The sequence below is a fragment of the Pistacia vera genome, unplaced genomic scaffold (assembly GCF_008641045.1).
Source record: "Pistacia vera cultivar Batoury unplaced genomic scaffold, PisVer_v2 Contig270, whole genome shotgun sequence".
NCBI lineage: Eukaryota > Viridiplantae > Streptophyta > Magnoliopsida > Sapindales > Anacardiaceae > Pistacia > Pistacia vera.
In genome coordinates this window covers 492,584-507,143 of record NW_022196080.1, presented here as the reverse complement: position 1 = coordinate 507,143, position 14,560 = coordinate 492,584, and the positions used below count along the sequence as shown (strand labels likewise).

At 34.5% G+C, this 14,560-nt stretch overlaps 1 pseudogene; it reads left to right on the top strand.

The window, feature by feature from the left end:
* The first annotated feature begins 7,676 nt into the window (after positions 1 to 7,676).
* Positions 7,677 to 14,289, top strand: LOC116133512 (annotated as a pseudogene).
* Positions 14,290 to 14,560: the final 271 nt, after the last annotated feature.

Sequence of the window (14,560 nt, the reverse complement as noted above, 5' to 3'; positions counted from 1 at the left end):
AATTTTTCTTTATAAAGAATTCCTTCCCCTTTTCATAAGGAGAATATATTATGCCTATAAAGCAAACATTCTTTTCCCTACTTCTACTTATTTAGTTTTTTTAATGAATATTCATAATTAAATAATGTTTGATATTTGTATACGACATGTTAATAAAATAAGCTTTTCACATCTTTAAATATTACACTTATATCCTTAAATGACGAATTTAACTAAAGTTAGTTTAACCAATTAAGCTTTAAAAATAAACATTGAGTTGTTCTTACAAGAGGTACACGTTAAAATCATTAAAAATTAAAAAAAAATATATTACATGTTAAAATCATTAAGAAAAAATCTTTTTGAACAAACATGATGTAATTAAAACAAAATAAAAGTAGTATAGGTTATATATTGTCTCATGCCTTAAAGGTATAGGTTAAAATAATTAGAAAATAAATAAAAATGATGGATAAAATGGGGTAAAAGAATCATCTACGAATTAGATTCAATCTGTCCTTAAAAAGCAAGTAGAGAATTTCAATTTTCCAAAATAAAAGTAATATAGGTTATATATTCATTGCTTAGCAAAAGAGAGAAATTAAAGCATCTTATAATTCCCCATCAATTTTTTGCTTCAAGTCTCGTGCTATTATTATTACAAAATTATATTAACTTTATTATTTCAGTAAAAAAACTTTAAAAATAAAAAAAATAAAATATTAATTATAAATTTTTGAAAGACCTATATTTTATGAAATATTATTTATGAAAAGTTAGTTTAATCCACAATTAAAAATATAATGAATTAGTGATGATTTTAATTAACTTAATTGCTGAAGGGGAGCTAATTAAACATCCTAATACAAGTACCAATTTCTAGTTTGGAGCTATTATGAAAACTTACAATTATGGACAGTTATGAACAGATACTTAACCGTTTAAAGATGTTAACTTTAACTGAAATGACTTAAATGACTAAAATATATATGTGTTAATGATTTTGTTGTTTGGGAAGAATAATAGAAATAAAACAATATATGCATGGATATCAAATATTTTAGTGACTTGTATATTGTTTTATTTCTATTTTTTTAAAACAATAAAATCACTTACACATGGATATTTTAGTCATTCAAAAAATTTCTATTGAAATTAACTGTTTTAAACAGTTAAGTGTCATCTCATTGTCTTTTATAATAAAAAGTGATATATTACTATAAGTTTTTATTAAAAATGTCACTACTTTTAATAAATATCTTAATTTTTGAGAAACTATCATTTTAGATTTCACACAAGAGATTTATTTATATATTTTAATAAAGAGACTATGTAGTATGTAATTAATGAAATCTTTGAGTTTATAAGATTTTGAAACTTTTAATAAAACTGTCTAATAATATCAACTAATTAATAACTAAAACATATGTCTGAATAATGTTAATATGAGATAGCATTAATAAGTAAAGAAAATAAATAAAATATATTGAAATATAGAGGAAGAGTGATCTAGAAATAACACAAAATGGCGTTATATGATGAATTTTATAAAAATAGATTGGGAGAATTAAAGAATAATAGTTATTTATTATGAGTAATTTTTTTTTTTTATATGCAATTAAAATAACAATATTCAACAAATTATATGAACATAATTTTAAAAACTTAAATTTTCTTTTATAAGACTGGAGCCCGAGGGAGGCATCCCTAGCTCTGCCCTTGATACCATGTCTATTGGGGGGATTTTATTTAATACTAGTAAATCCTAAATCTCTGAAAGCAAAATATAATGCGAACAAAGGACACAAAATAACCACACATACAAACACAAGATTTATTATTGTTCACTCTTCGTATGAGAGTTATGTCCACTTTGCCGTTGTGGAATTTTACTATGAGGAATAATAAAAATCACAAGAATCTCTCAAGTCTCACAAATTGGTTGACTCACTAAACCCTATCTAGTGGCTCTCACTCTGATTGTGGCTTTGTCTTCTATTTAATTTGTGTTGTCTAACTTTAGGACTTAACCCTTTTTTATAGGTAATATATGGGACACAATTCCTAATAGAACTCAAATCCCATATCCTAATAAGAATTATATTTTAATTCCTAATACAATTATAATCTTATTTCTAATTGTATTCTTTTTTTTTTTTTTTTTAAAAAGAACAATTATACTTAAACACAAATTAGGAAAACCCATGTCCTAATCCAACTCTAATTTGGGTTGAATTTGGCTCCACAATCTCAACAATCTCCCACTTGGAGACTAATTCAACATGTCTTCAATTCTTCACTTCCATCAGCAGCGGCATCAACTTCTCTTTCTTCAAGCGAGAAGTACAACTGAAGTTATACATACCTTGAGTTTCTCAAGTGTAACCACCTTCGTAAACATATCAACTGGATTTTTACTCCCTTGAATCTTCTCGAGAGCTATAACTCATTCTTCCAAAACTGAGTGTATGAAATAGTAACGAACTTCTATGTGTTTTTTCCTAGCATGGTAGATTGGGTTCTTTGCCAGGTGAATTGCACTTTGACTATCATAATACAAAGCGCTCTTCTCATAATTCTGACCCAATTCTTCTAGGAATCGTTGTAACCGTTTAGCTCCTTACTAGCTTTTGTCATAGCAACATACTTTGCCTTTGTAGTAGAAAGAGTAACAATCTTCTGTAACTTTGAAACCCAACTGACCACTGTACCACCTAATGTAAAGACAAAACCTGTGGTACTCTTGCAGTTATCAATGTCATTAGCCATATCAACATCCACATTGTTAGAGTAGATACCCTAGAGCCAATCAATTATTGTAGAATTGACTCTTTGTAATAATGTTCATTAATCAATAATAAAAGACATTTTATTATATATTGCATAAATCATTATTATTGCAAAATGCATTGATATATGTCCTTAGAATAGTAGAACCGTGACAAGGGCATCAAGTGTTTCAAATCTTAATAGTGAGAACCCTATGACCACATATGGTGGCCATTCTAGAAACGTCCGTAGCCCAGTATTATTCTGAAGTAAGGGCACATATAATACGGTAAGGCTATCATAGTGTTGAACGACCTTGTCGAAAGGCAGTGACTGATCTCACTTGTCAAGGTTGTTTGGTGACAACCGGGTGTAACACATGGGTGCTTGCTGTTGGCGAATACACCGCAGCAAGTTCACTAGACTGACCCACCAGAGGATTCCATATGAATGGTAACCCTAGTGTCTATGGAACAAATCCTCTAACGAATGGTGGTGCATGTGATCCTTAGACTTGAGATCACCGGAGCACCTTGTGCATCGATTGGTGCAGTTTGACACTAACCAAACGCAGTTCTTTTCAGAGCTGTCAATACGGTGGTGATTGGCTGCATCAAGAAGTGTATCAAGACTATGGTGGATAGATAGAGGATTCATCACTCCTGGGTATGGGAGAAGTTATCTCACGACGCAATTCAATACATGGCAATGACACTAAAACTGTGGGCACAATGGGATTGAGTTGTTGCTCTATCCAGTTTATAATATAGGCCATTGGTCCAGAAACTGAATACATAATATCGAGATTAACCGAAGGTTGACACTATTTCTATGCCTTCATCTCGTTGAGATAACGTATGATGAAAGGATCAAATTGTACAGTAACCATATCGTTGACAGGTAGCTACTTTGCTGAATCCGAATCTATTGGGTGGCCATGACTAGGGGCCAATCTTGGTATGTGTTTAGTGAGATGATTAATTGGCGTTAATCGCGATACTACACACTGCCGGTATGATGAGGATCCCATAGGTCACACACATAGAAGATAATTTAAGACTCATGAAGTGAGAAGGGCGTTTTCGTCTTTTTAGGCAAAATGGTATTTTGGTAATTTCACAGTGCAATTAAATTTGCTGAGGTTGTAGCCTTTATTTAATTTGTTAGAAAAATTAAATAAGTGAAATTACGTTAAAATATGTGTTAGCATATATTTAAATAAATTATCATTATTGTTAAATATTAATATATATATTAAATATATATTAATTGATTTTAATTGAGATAATGATGAATTAAAATAAATATCTAATTGGGAGTGTTTGGAAACATGGGGTATTTGGGTTGGAGCCCAAACCTATTCCATATGGGAATAGGGCAATTAAACTTTACTATGAAAGAAAAAGGTTAATTGAAAAAAGGGTGTGATTTTATTCATTCATTACTTTTCATTAAGAGAGAAAAACACACAGCCCCAAAAACTCTCTCCCACGCCAGTTTTAGTTTTGATTGAAAATCAAAATACTCTTCATTTCTTCTTGTTTCTTAAGGCTAAAGAGAATCTAGCAAATCTCTCTTTAATTCCTTGCGATTGTCTTCGTGTGGACTACATCGGTTCGATCCGACACTTGGGTCGGTAGCAAAAACGTTCATAGACAAAGTTGGAGGAGCCTCCAAACGTGTGTATGATTTCTTAAACTCTAGATTAATTTTCTGCAGATTCTTATTTTGATATAAACTGTAAAATTGTACCCTCATCTTGGTTCTATGGAACGATCTGTATTGTTTAAAGTTTTCTATTTTTCGCTACGTAAATAGATCGTTTCCTAACTAACCTTGTAGCTGTAAGTTTGACTTCCTAAAGCATAATGCTGAATCTATAGTACCTTTTAAATATCTGAGAATCCACTTCATTACTTCCCAATGTTGCTTTCTTGGATTGCTTATGTACCTACTCACAACTCCCACTACATGTGCTATGTCTGGCCTTGTACACACCATGGCATACATAAGACTGCCAATCGCTAATGCATAGGGTACCTTAGCCATGTGGTCTCTCTCATGTTCTATTGTAGGTGACTAATCTTTGGATAGTTTAAAATGACTAGCCAAAGGGGCACTTATTGGCTTTGCTCCACCCATGTTGAACCTATTGAGTACTTTCTTCACATACTCTTCTTGTGACAGCTTTAAGAAACCTTTGGCTCTATCTCTGGCAATCCTCATATCAAGGATTTGTTTTGCAACTCCCAAATCCTTTATAGCAAACTCCTTTGACAATTGCTTTTTTAGTTTGTCTATTTCCTGTTTACAAGCCCCTGCAATCAACATGTCATCTATATATAGTAATATGATGATATAGGAATTACCAAGTTTCTTGAAATAACAGTAATGGTTTGCTTGGCATCTGAGGAAACCGTTACTACGCATAAAGCCATCAAACTTCTTGTACCACTGTCTAGGCGCATATTTTAGCCTATATAGGCTCTTTTGAAGTTTGCACACCAATCTCTAATTTCTTTTTACTTTAAAACCCTGTGGCTGTTGCATATAAGTTTCTTCATCCAATTCTCTATGAAGAAACACCATCTTTACATCTAATTGCTCAAGATGAAATTCTTTTTTGGCCACTAACCCAAGTACTGTTCTTATTGTAGTCAACTTGACAACTGGAGAGAAAATTTCAGTGTAGTTAATGTCTTCTTTCTACTGAAATCTTTTCACGACTAGTCTTGGTTTATAATTGCTGCTATCATGTTCATCTTTCACCTGATAAACCCACTTGTTTTGCAATGCCTTCTTCCTTTGTGGTAGCTCTGTCAACTAACAGGTTTGATTTGTTAATAATGAGTCCATCTCATCCTTCATAGCTAGCTCCCACTTGATTGAGTCATCAACTTGCATTGCTTCCTTGTAACACTTTGGTTCACCACCATCAATTAGTAAAATATAGTGCAAAGAATGAGAGTACCTCTATGGTGGTCTTATAGTCCTAGAAGATCTTCTAGGTTTGAACACGGGTGTTTGTGGATCAACTTCTTGAGTTATATTATCTTGATATTCCTAGTCATTGTCTTGCATGCCTTTCATTGGGAAGTCTTTCAAAGGAACTATCTCTTGCTTCTTCACTTCAGTGCTTGGATTTTCTAACTTCATGTTGAGCCTATCCTTGTACATCACTTCTTCATTGAATATGATGTCTCTGCTCCTTATAATCTTGTGGTTTTGGTCATCCTAGAAACGATAACCAAACTCAGCGTCACTATAACCAATGAAAAAGCATTTGTTAGATTTTGCATCAAGCTTACTTGTAAGAGTAGAGTCAATGTGAACATATGTTAAACAACCAAACACTCTTAAGAAAGAATAATTTACCTCTTTGCCGCTCCAAACTTATTCTGGGATCTTGCAATTTAGCGAGACATAGAGTCATTTGTTGAGCAAGTAGGCTGCAGTATTAATTGCGTTAGCCCAAAATGTCTGTGGTAGTCCAGCATGCAATCTCATGCTTCTTGCATGCTTATTCAGGGTTATGTTCATCCTTTTGGTGACACCATTATGTTGAGGAGTTACAGGAATGGTCTTCTCCATCTTGAATCCATTATTGGCACAATATTCTTTGGACCCTTGATCAATGTACTCTCTCCCATTATCAGATCGCAAGCACTTCACCCTTACGTTTGTCTCATTTTCAACCATGACTCTCCACTTTTTAAAAGTATCAAAAACATCAGATTTATTTTTCAAAAAATAAACTTGCTTACATCATCAATGAACGTCATATAATACTTTGAGCCTCCAAGGGATGACATAGGAGCGGGTCCCCACACGTCTGTATGAACAAACTCCAACTTCTTTGCTTTTGGTTCCCTTGCTACTTTGGAAAAACTTACTCTTCTTTGTTTGCGAAAGATGCAATCGTCACACACAAACTATGATCATCAACTTCAACTCTGGTAGTTTTCCCTTTGATTGAAGCTCCTTCATTCCTTTCACGCTCATATACCTAAGTCTACAATGCCACAAACTCGAGATAACATTAGCATCTGCGACTGCAACTGAATCTCTACAACTAGAAGTCATGTAAAGAGTTCCAGTTTTATTTCCACGAGCAACCACCATGACTCTTTTAGTAACTTTTCATGTACCACCCAAAAAAGACACACTATGCCCTTCATCGTCAAGTTGCCCAACTGATATTAGGTTGCACATAATTTTGGAACATACCTTACTTTCTGGATTTTCCACACAGATTTGTTTGCCATCTTTAATCTAACATCACCTATACCTACAATATCCAAAGGTTCTCTATCTGTTTGTTATACCTTTCCATGATTTTCAGCCACATAATTTTCTAGAATTTCAGCCACATAATTTTCTAGAATTTCATGGTGTGTAGTGCTATGGAATGAAGCTCCTAAATCTAAAACCCAAGAACCGATAAAACTATTAACAAATAAAAGTAAAACATCTTGTACCTCCTCAGTTATTGCATTGGCAGTGTCATTATTGTTGTTCCCCTATTTCTTTGTGCTTTACAATTCTTGTGTATGTGGCCTTTGTTGCCACAATTCCAGCACTCAACTTTTTTCCAAACCTAGACTTGCTTCTTTTGTCCCTTGATTTTGATCTTGTTCTACCTCGGTTTGTATTTCTATCATAGCCCTTGCCTCTTGTTTTAACATTCAAAGCGTTCGATGTTATCTAACTCGAATCTTTTCTACGAACCTCCTCAACAAGAATTTTATCCTTGACATCAATGAGTTTTAATTTCGCACTACTTGTTGAATTATTAATTGCTACTTTCATAAGCTCATACATCAGGCAAGGGCAAAAGACTAAGATCATAGAAGTAAAGATGTTGTGGTGTCCTAAAGAAAAAGAACTGGCTTATGATTCTCACTTCCCCCCGGATCTTTAGGTAAGTAATGTGTTGTGCTAACTTCCTTCTTTATGAGCTCATCGAGACTAAAAGCAGAGTTAGAAGGTGTAGAATAACTAAAGCTATTGATGATAGTGGGATGGAGAATAGTGTTACAGCTACCTTACGACTTATGCTACCTTCTCAGAAAACCGCAGAAGGCTTACTTCCTAGAGACATAGTTAGACCAGCTTCCGCTTTCCCTACTGGTACTTCGAAAAGGCTACCTTCCCCTACTTATTGTCAATTTTTCTTCTGAGCTTCCTTGCTTCAAGTATTCCACTCGGACTTTGTGACATTGATCTTTTTCTGCTTTTTTAAGTTGGTGAAGAAATGAGTTGTTGTTAAACATCGATAATAATTCATTAACCTTGATTGCCTGGTTCGCCTCCTTCACTCACTTCGAATGAACCAAGTCTAGAAATTTCATCGCGAGAAACTTTTTGAAATCTGTAGACCTTAAGACTATGGTTAGGAGTATTCGTAACATGAGAAACTCCATATCTTGACCCTCTAACAATTGGACCAACCAGGATGATAACCATCCAGCTGAGTGACGAGCAAATAAGCTCGCTCTAAGGAATAAAGAAGTCGATGAGTTCCTTTCTTAACAAGATGTCTACTTGCATATCCATGGTATCAATTGCTAGCTTGAGTAAGGATTTTCCCATGAAACCGGAGCAGAAAAAGTTTGGTGCGGGTCTCATGGTATCACTTTGGCTTGGTGAACATGTAATGTCGCAAGTGAATTCCTACTATGTAAGGCATGGTGCTATCCTCTGTTTTTTTTTTTTTTTTTTTATCTAAAAGTGCCATTTAGTTAGATATGCTATCTTGCCCACCCTTAGTAGAGTTTCGAATTGTCTCAAGGCCCTTACGATTATCCCATCTCTAAGAATCTTAGGACTTGTGAAGAGTTACCTAACTGACTCCTGCGCTGAACTAACAAATCTCGTTTTTCATGTTCTCGAAAGTGGAGTGAACTATCTTTTCGAACCAGAAACGGGATTCACAATCGCTAGAGAGCAAACCTGAAGGAGAGTTGTGTTCTTTTACGATTATCAAGTGATCACTCCTATCAAAGGATATTCACCTAGCAGCGGCAACTACAGGGCAATAACACGGTGTCGATGGGATACAGAACAGCACAAAAAAGGGAGACAAAATACTCTTACTCCTCCCTGATTCATTTTTGAAGTCTCTTTGGAAACTCAAAGTAGCCCCTAAATTTTTCAACGGCTAGGGAAACAGTCATTGAAGCGAAGCCTATTGCCACGCCGACTATCAAATACGAGATTAGGCCCCTTCGTAAAAATGGATAAGGAAGGAAAAGGTATAAAAGTTGAGGAGAAGGCTTCTTTTAGGACTAAGATTGACTTCCCTCCCTAACTTTTATTGGGATAAGGCCTGTAAGCTTCTTCTTTGATAGCTAGATATGACTCCGGTAATTTTTGTACTGAAATCCCTGGGTCAGGTTGTTCTTGTCGGGTTATACAAGATAGGACAGAAGAGATTAGATCGATCAAGTGATAACCGAAGATAGGGTCCATGATATCCACTTTAGTTCCTTTCTATGGCCATAGTTTAATATTAATTAGACTAGAAGATTGCTTCATCTTCAAGGATTGGGTGGAAAAACTATTTAAGGAAGGGAACATCACTCTTTCTAAGTCAGTTTTGGTGGACCCTCCCCCAACAAACCAATACAAACTGTCTACACTAGGTAAACAACCATTAATATCTATCTATGCGATTTTCAATATTTTGAAAAATCTTAGTTCGTTAACATTCATCCTTCGGTCTCCTCTTCCTCTTCTTTGTCCCTTCTTTTCTTCTACTAGACATGACATGCCTGATGTTCATATCTTTACTGTGCAACCTTCTCTTGCAAACAATCCTTTTGTCGCTAACACCGGTAATGCTCTATCCCTTTAGCACTACCTTTGAGGAATTCCTCTTGCGCCTTGTATTGATAAGAGCACATTTTCTCCCAAAACAGCTTTGAGGCCAAGGCAGCCATCCTCTTGCCAATCCTAAACAAGTCAAAGAGGCAATATTTTTCAATCTCACGAGGACAACCCCCATCTTACTCAGCTGAGGGCTACAATTTTCAGACGAGAAAAAAGTTGCTCTTACAACTATTTGGTAGCGAAGTCGTAAGAATTACGGCTTGGACTTCTTCATCGAAATCAATTTTTACAAACGACAGTTGATTAATAATTGTATTAAAATCAGTCATATGCTTTGTCATGGAAGCACCTTCTCTCATCTTAAGATTAAATAATTTTTTCATAAGATGTACCTTGTTATTTGTAGAAGGCTTCTCATTCATATCGGACAAGATCTTTATCAACCCTGTTGTGGTTATCTCCTTTGCCACGTTACTTGCCACGTTCGTGGTCAATGTCAATCAAATGACTCCTAATAGTTGTCTGTCAAGGAATGCCCAATCTTCATCTGACATCTTTTCATGTTTTTCTGCTAAGAGAGGGAGATGTAATTTTCTGCTGTATAGATGATCTTCAATTTGCATCTACTAGAATGCGTAATCTGTTCCATCAAACTTGTTGATCCTAGGTACAGATCGTCCTTCTTCTCCAACCATTGCTTTCTTCCTCAAACCTTGCTCTAATACTAGTTGTTGGGGGGATTTAATTGGATACTACTAAATCCTAACTCCCTAAAAGCGAAAAATAATGCGAACAAAGGATACAAAATAACTACACACACAAATACAAGATTTATAGTGGTTCATTCTCCGTATGAGAGCTATGTCCACTTTGCCGCTGCCAAATTTCATTATGAAGAAGAAGAAAAATTACAAGAATCTCTCAAGCGTCACAAATTGCCTCACTCATTAAACCCTATTTGGTGGCTCTCACTCTGATTGTGGCTTTGCCTTCTATTCAATTTATGTTGTCTAACTCTAGGAATTAACCCCTTTTTATAGGTAATACATGTGACACAATTCCTAATAGGACTCAAATCCCATATATTATTAGGAATTATATTTTTAATCCTAATACAATTATAATCCTGTTTCCAATTGTATTCTTAAAGAAAAAACCAATTATACTTAAACACAAATTAGGAAAACCCATGTCCTAATCCAACTCTAATTTGGATTGAATTTGGCCCCACAATCTCAACAATGTCGTTAAAAATGGAGTCTGGATTTAGTTTATATTAAGACTTATATAGGAAAAAATGACGTCAATTTTTTATAATTATAAATACTCTTAACACCAGCAAATGTGATGTTAATTATCAGAATTATAAGTACGTAGTACTATAATTAAGCAATGCTTATGCTTGAGATTCTAGGTACAATAGTAGAGAAATTATTTGCATGGAAAGTATAGAATCCTGGAATGGAACTTGTAGACGCCATGAAAAGACTAGGTTTGGAAGTATAGAAATTGACTACTAATAGTCTTTCTTTTTCTTCTTCTCTATAAATATAATCAAATCCTTCATTTCTTCTTCTGCGTTTTGCTTATTTCTTCTTATGTACGTACTTTCATCTGCTTATTCATATCTCTGCAATTATCACTCTGTACACTTTGTGAGTTTCTTTCTCTTATTTAGCTATTTAATTACAACCATTCACTTATTTCCTTTGTTGCAGTCTCTTGTTTAAGATTGCATGCATTTTAGAGTTGAATTTTATGGAAGATTTTCAACTGTGTCCTCTTTTGTTTGCTCATTGATTTTGATTTTCTCCTTACACTAAACTTTTTCTTGTTACACTAAACTTTACATATTCTAAATTTCGATCATTTTTCCATGTTTAGACTAGCTAGGTGTTGACACTGTTTATCATTTCTTTGAGTGCCAAAAATTTTGTCCATCTCTACAGAGCTTTAGACAAATTGGCTTGTATCCTAGGGAAGATTTATGACTATTTTTTGTGATATTAGGGCAATTAATGAAAAATTTCTTTTATAAGATTTGGAGATTTTATCAGCCAAGCTTATTTCCCCTTGATTCTATATATTCTTATAATCAAGAGAAGAATGATTATTTTCAGCAACGTATCGTATGGTACTATGGTTTGTTATATATATTCATTCAAATTATTGAGTCTGTGGATCAATCAACTTCCATTAAAACTTAAATGGGTAGGCATTTTTGAGGTCTGATTGTTCAATATGTGATGCTTATAATTTAAGAAATATTTGTTCAAGTTCATTAATTGAGCCTTGATGTGTTTCAAATTTCTTTACTTTTATGCATCAAATGGGATTTTGTTAAGTGTTACTAATTTGGTGTTGATTAGGAAACAACAGTTGAAATTGTTTAGACTGAATGGGTAAGTCAATCATATTGTATGGATTTGTTGCGGCTGAGCAACCAGAAGCCATAAAATAATTTCTAGAGCAAATTTTGGGTGAAGGGATTGTCACTGATGTGGGAGTTCAGCAATAGGAAGGTTTAAAGGGCTTTGCAAGTGTACATTTCACAACAATTGAAGTTGTAGATACAATCAAGTCCTTGGCAGTCGAATGCCTTTGTTATGGGAATTCTTACTTGAAAGCTCAAAATATGGGCGAGGGACCAAAACCAAGTCACCTTCAGCATAGGATTAAGGATGTAAAGTTGCACTTTGGTTTTCAATTGTCAGACAGAAAGTTTTCATCACTATGGACTTAGGAAAATGTTTTCGTCAAGTTTGGATTAGAACTAAGAAAATTTATCTTTTTTCTCTCTCATAATTCTGTGGAATATAAGCTTCAGCTCCCGTACGAGAGCACTAGGCTAGTTGAGTTGCGCCGTCTACAAGACAAGAGGTTTATCATCATTCAAGTGTGTTGTTTAAACTAATTTGTATTGTATTTTTTATTTATTTATGCAATATAGAATTGCTTCTTATTGAACCCCACTGCCACATAGTTTGCATTATTTAAGATTTTATTTCGATCGCTAGTGGATGATTTGGTACTTAAGGCTATAGTTAAAACTTGTTCTCATTCTTAAAATTGCTAGCACTAATACATTTTAATCTATGTGACAACTGAGGACAATTCTTAACATGTTCTTCTTTTTCATCTTTTTGTGTTGCTATTGTTAGTTTTTCAGTGTCCCTCAGATATATTCCAAAGATTTGCCTGATCAAACCTTTTTTAGAGATGACACTGATGTTCAGTGGGCTCATGAGGTTGATTTTACTCCATCCTCATGCATTGGGCAATCTACTGCTTTATGTTTGGGACTCCCAACCACTTGTTATGTTTCAGATTTTCAGAAAGATTTCACTTACTATAAAGAAACTGCAAGAAAACTCGTTGTGGAGAGAGGTTCAACTTCCTCTTGCTACTTTGATCATGTCCCAATTGTAAGTCCACCTGAAGGATTTAACTTGCCATTTTGTATCCTGTTTAAGATTAATACCTTGGTTCAACATGGTTGTATTCCTAGGCCAGCAGTAGATGATAAATTTTTTTCGGATGGTTGAACCGCATAGAAGAAATGTAGCATTTGTAGAACATGCTCTTGAGACACTATTTTATTCAAAACGATGTTGCTTTGAACCTCGATAGTGGCTCAGAGAACAATACCAAAAGTATAACATGGCTACAAGACCTCCTATGTTGCCTGCCATCAGTTTAAGTCACATATTGGTATATATGCATAGGGTTCTAGTCACCCCATCTAAAGTATATTTCTTTGGTCCAGAGATTGTTCTATCCAGTAATGTGTTACGCGCATATTCTAATGATGGTGAGAACTTTATTTGTGTTTATTTTGTTAATGAGGATCTTGTAAAAATACATCCAACAGATTTATCTCCTTGAGCATCTTTGGAGAATATTGAAAGGCATACTAGAGTTTATCAAATGATATTGTCAACTTTGAGAACTGGCATTGTTATTGGAGATAAAAAATTTGAATTTATGGCCTTTTCTAATAGTCAACTACAAGATAATTCTGTGTGTATGTTTGCATCTAGACCAAGGCTAACTGCAAGTGAAATCAAAGAGAGGTTGGGTGATTTTAGCTCGATAAGAAATGTGGCAAAATATTCTACTAGCCTCGGTTAATCATTCAGCTCCTCTAGGGAAGCTGTGAATGTTGATAAGAATTAAATTGAAGAAATTTTTGATATAGAAGTTGAAAAGAGGGGGGGGGGGGGGGGGGGGGATAGGGGAGTCAAACATGTTTTCTCTAATGGCATTAGGAAAATATTAGCTACATTGGCTCATATGGTGGTTGGAAGGTGTGGCTTCAGAATTGTTCCATTCGTCTTTCAGATTTGATATGGCTGGCATAAAGGTGTCATAGCAGTTGATCCAACTTCATCAATAAAGTTATCAATGAGACCAAGTATGTCCAAATACAAATAAGATAATGTTAGTCTTGATATTTTGGAATGGAGCGAGTATCAGCTGTGTTATCTTAATCGCCAATTGGTGATACTTTTGTCGACTCTCGGTGTCAGGGATTATGTGTTTGAGAAGAAGTAGAAATATGTGATTTCTCAATTGGATACAATTTTAACAGATCCCTTAAAGGAACGGGAAGCACTTAACTTGATGTCTTCAGGAGCGATCACATATGTACTGAAAGATATGCTTGACCATTATTCTAAGCCACATGAAGAACCATTTCTTTCAATGTAACGCCCCGCTTGAGGTACGTTGTTATTGTTCCTCTTTCGCCCTTAATCGAGTTGGTTTTTGTTATTATTGTTTGATTGAATGTCATGTTGAATGTTGCCCTGAATTTTGGTTGAAAATAGAAGAATTTGAGTGTACCAAGCTNAATAAAAAAAAAAAGTCCTGCAAATAAAAGAACCTAGACGCCCATTGAAAATGAATTTGATAATAAATACTTGTTCTCTTACTGCCTCGAATATTATAATAGTTTCAAAAAAATTTAGAATAAATTTTT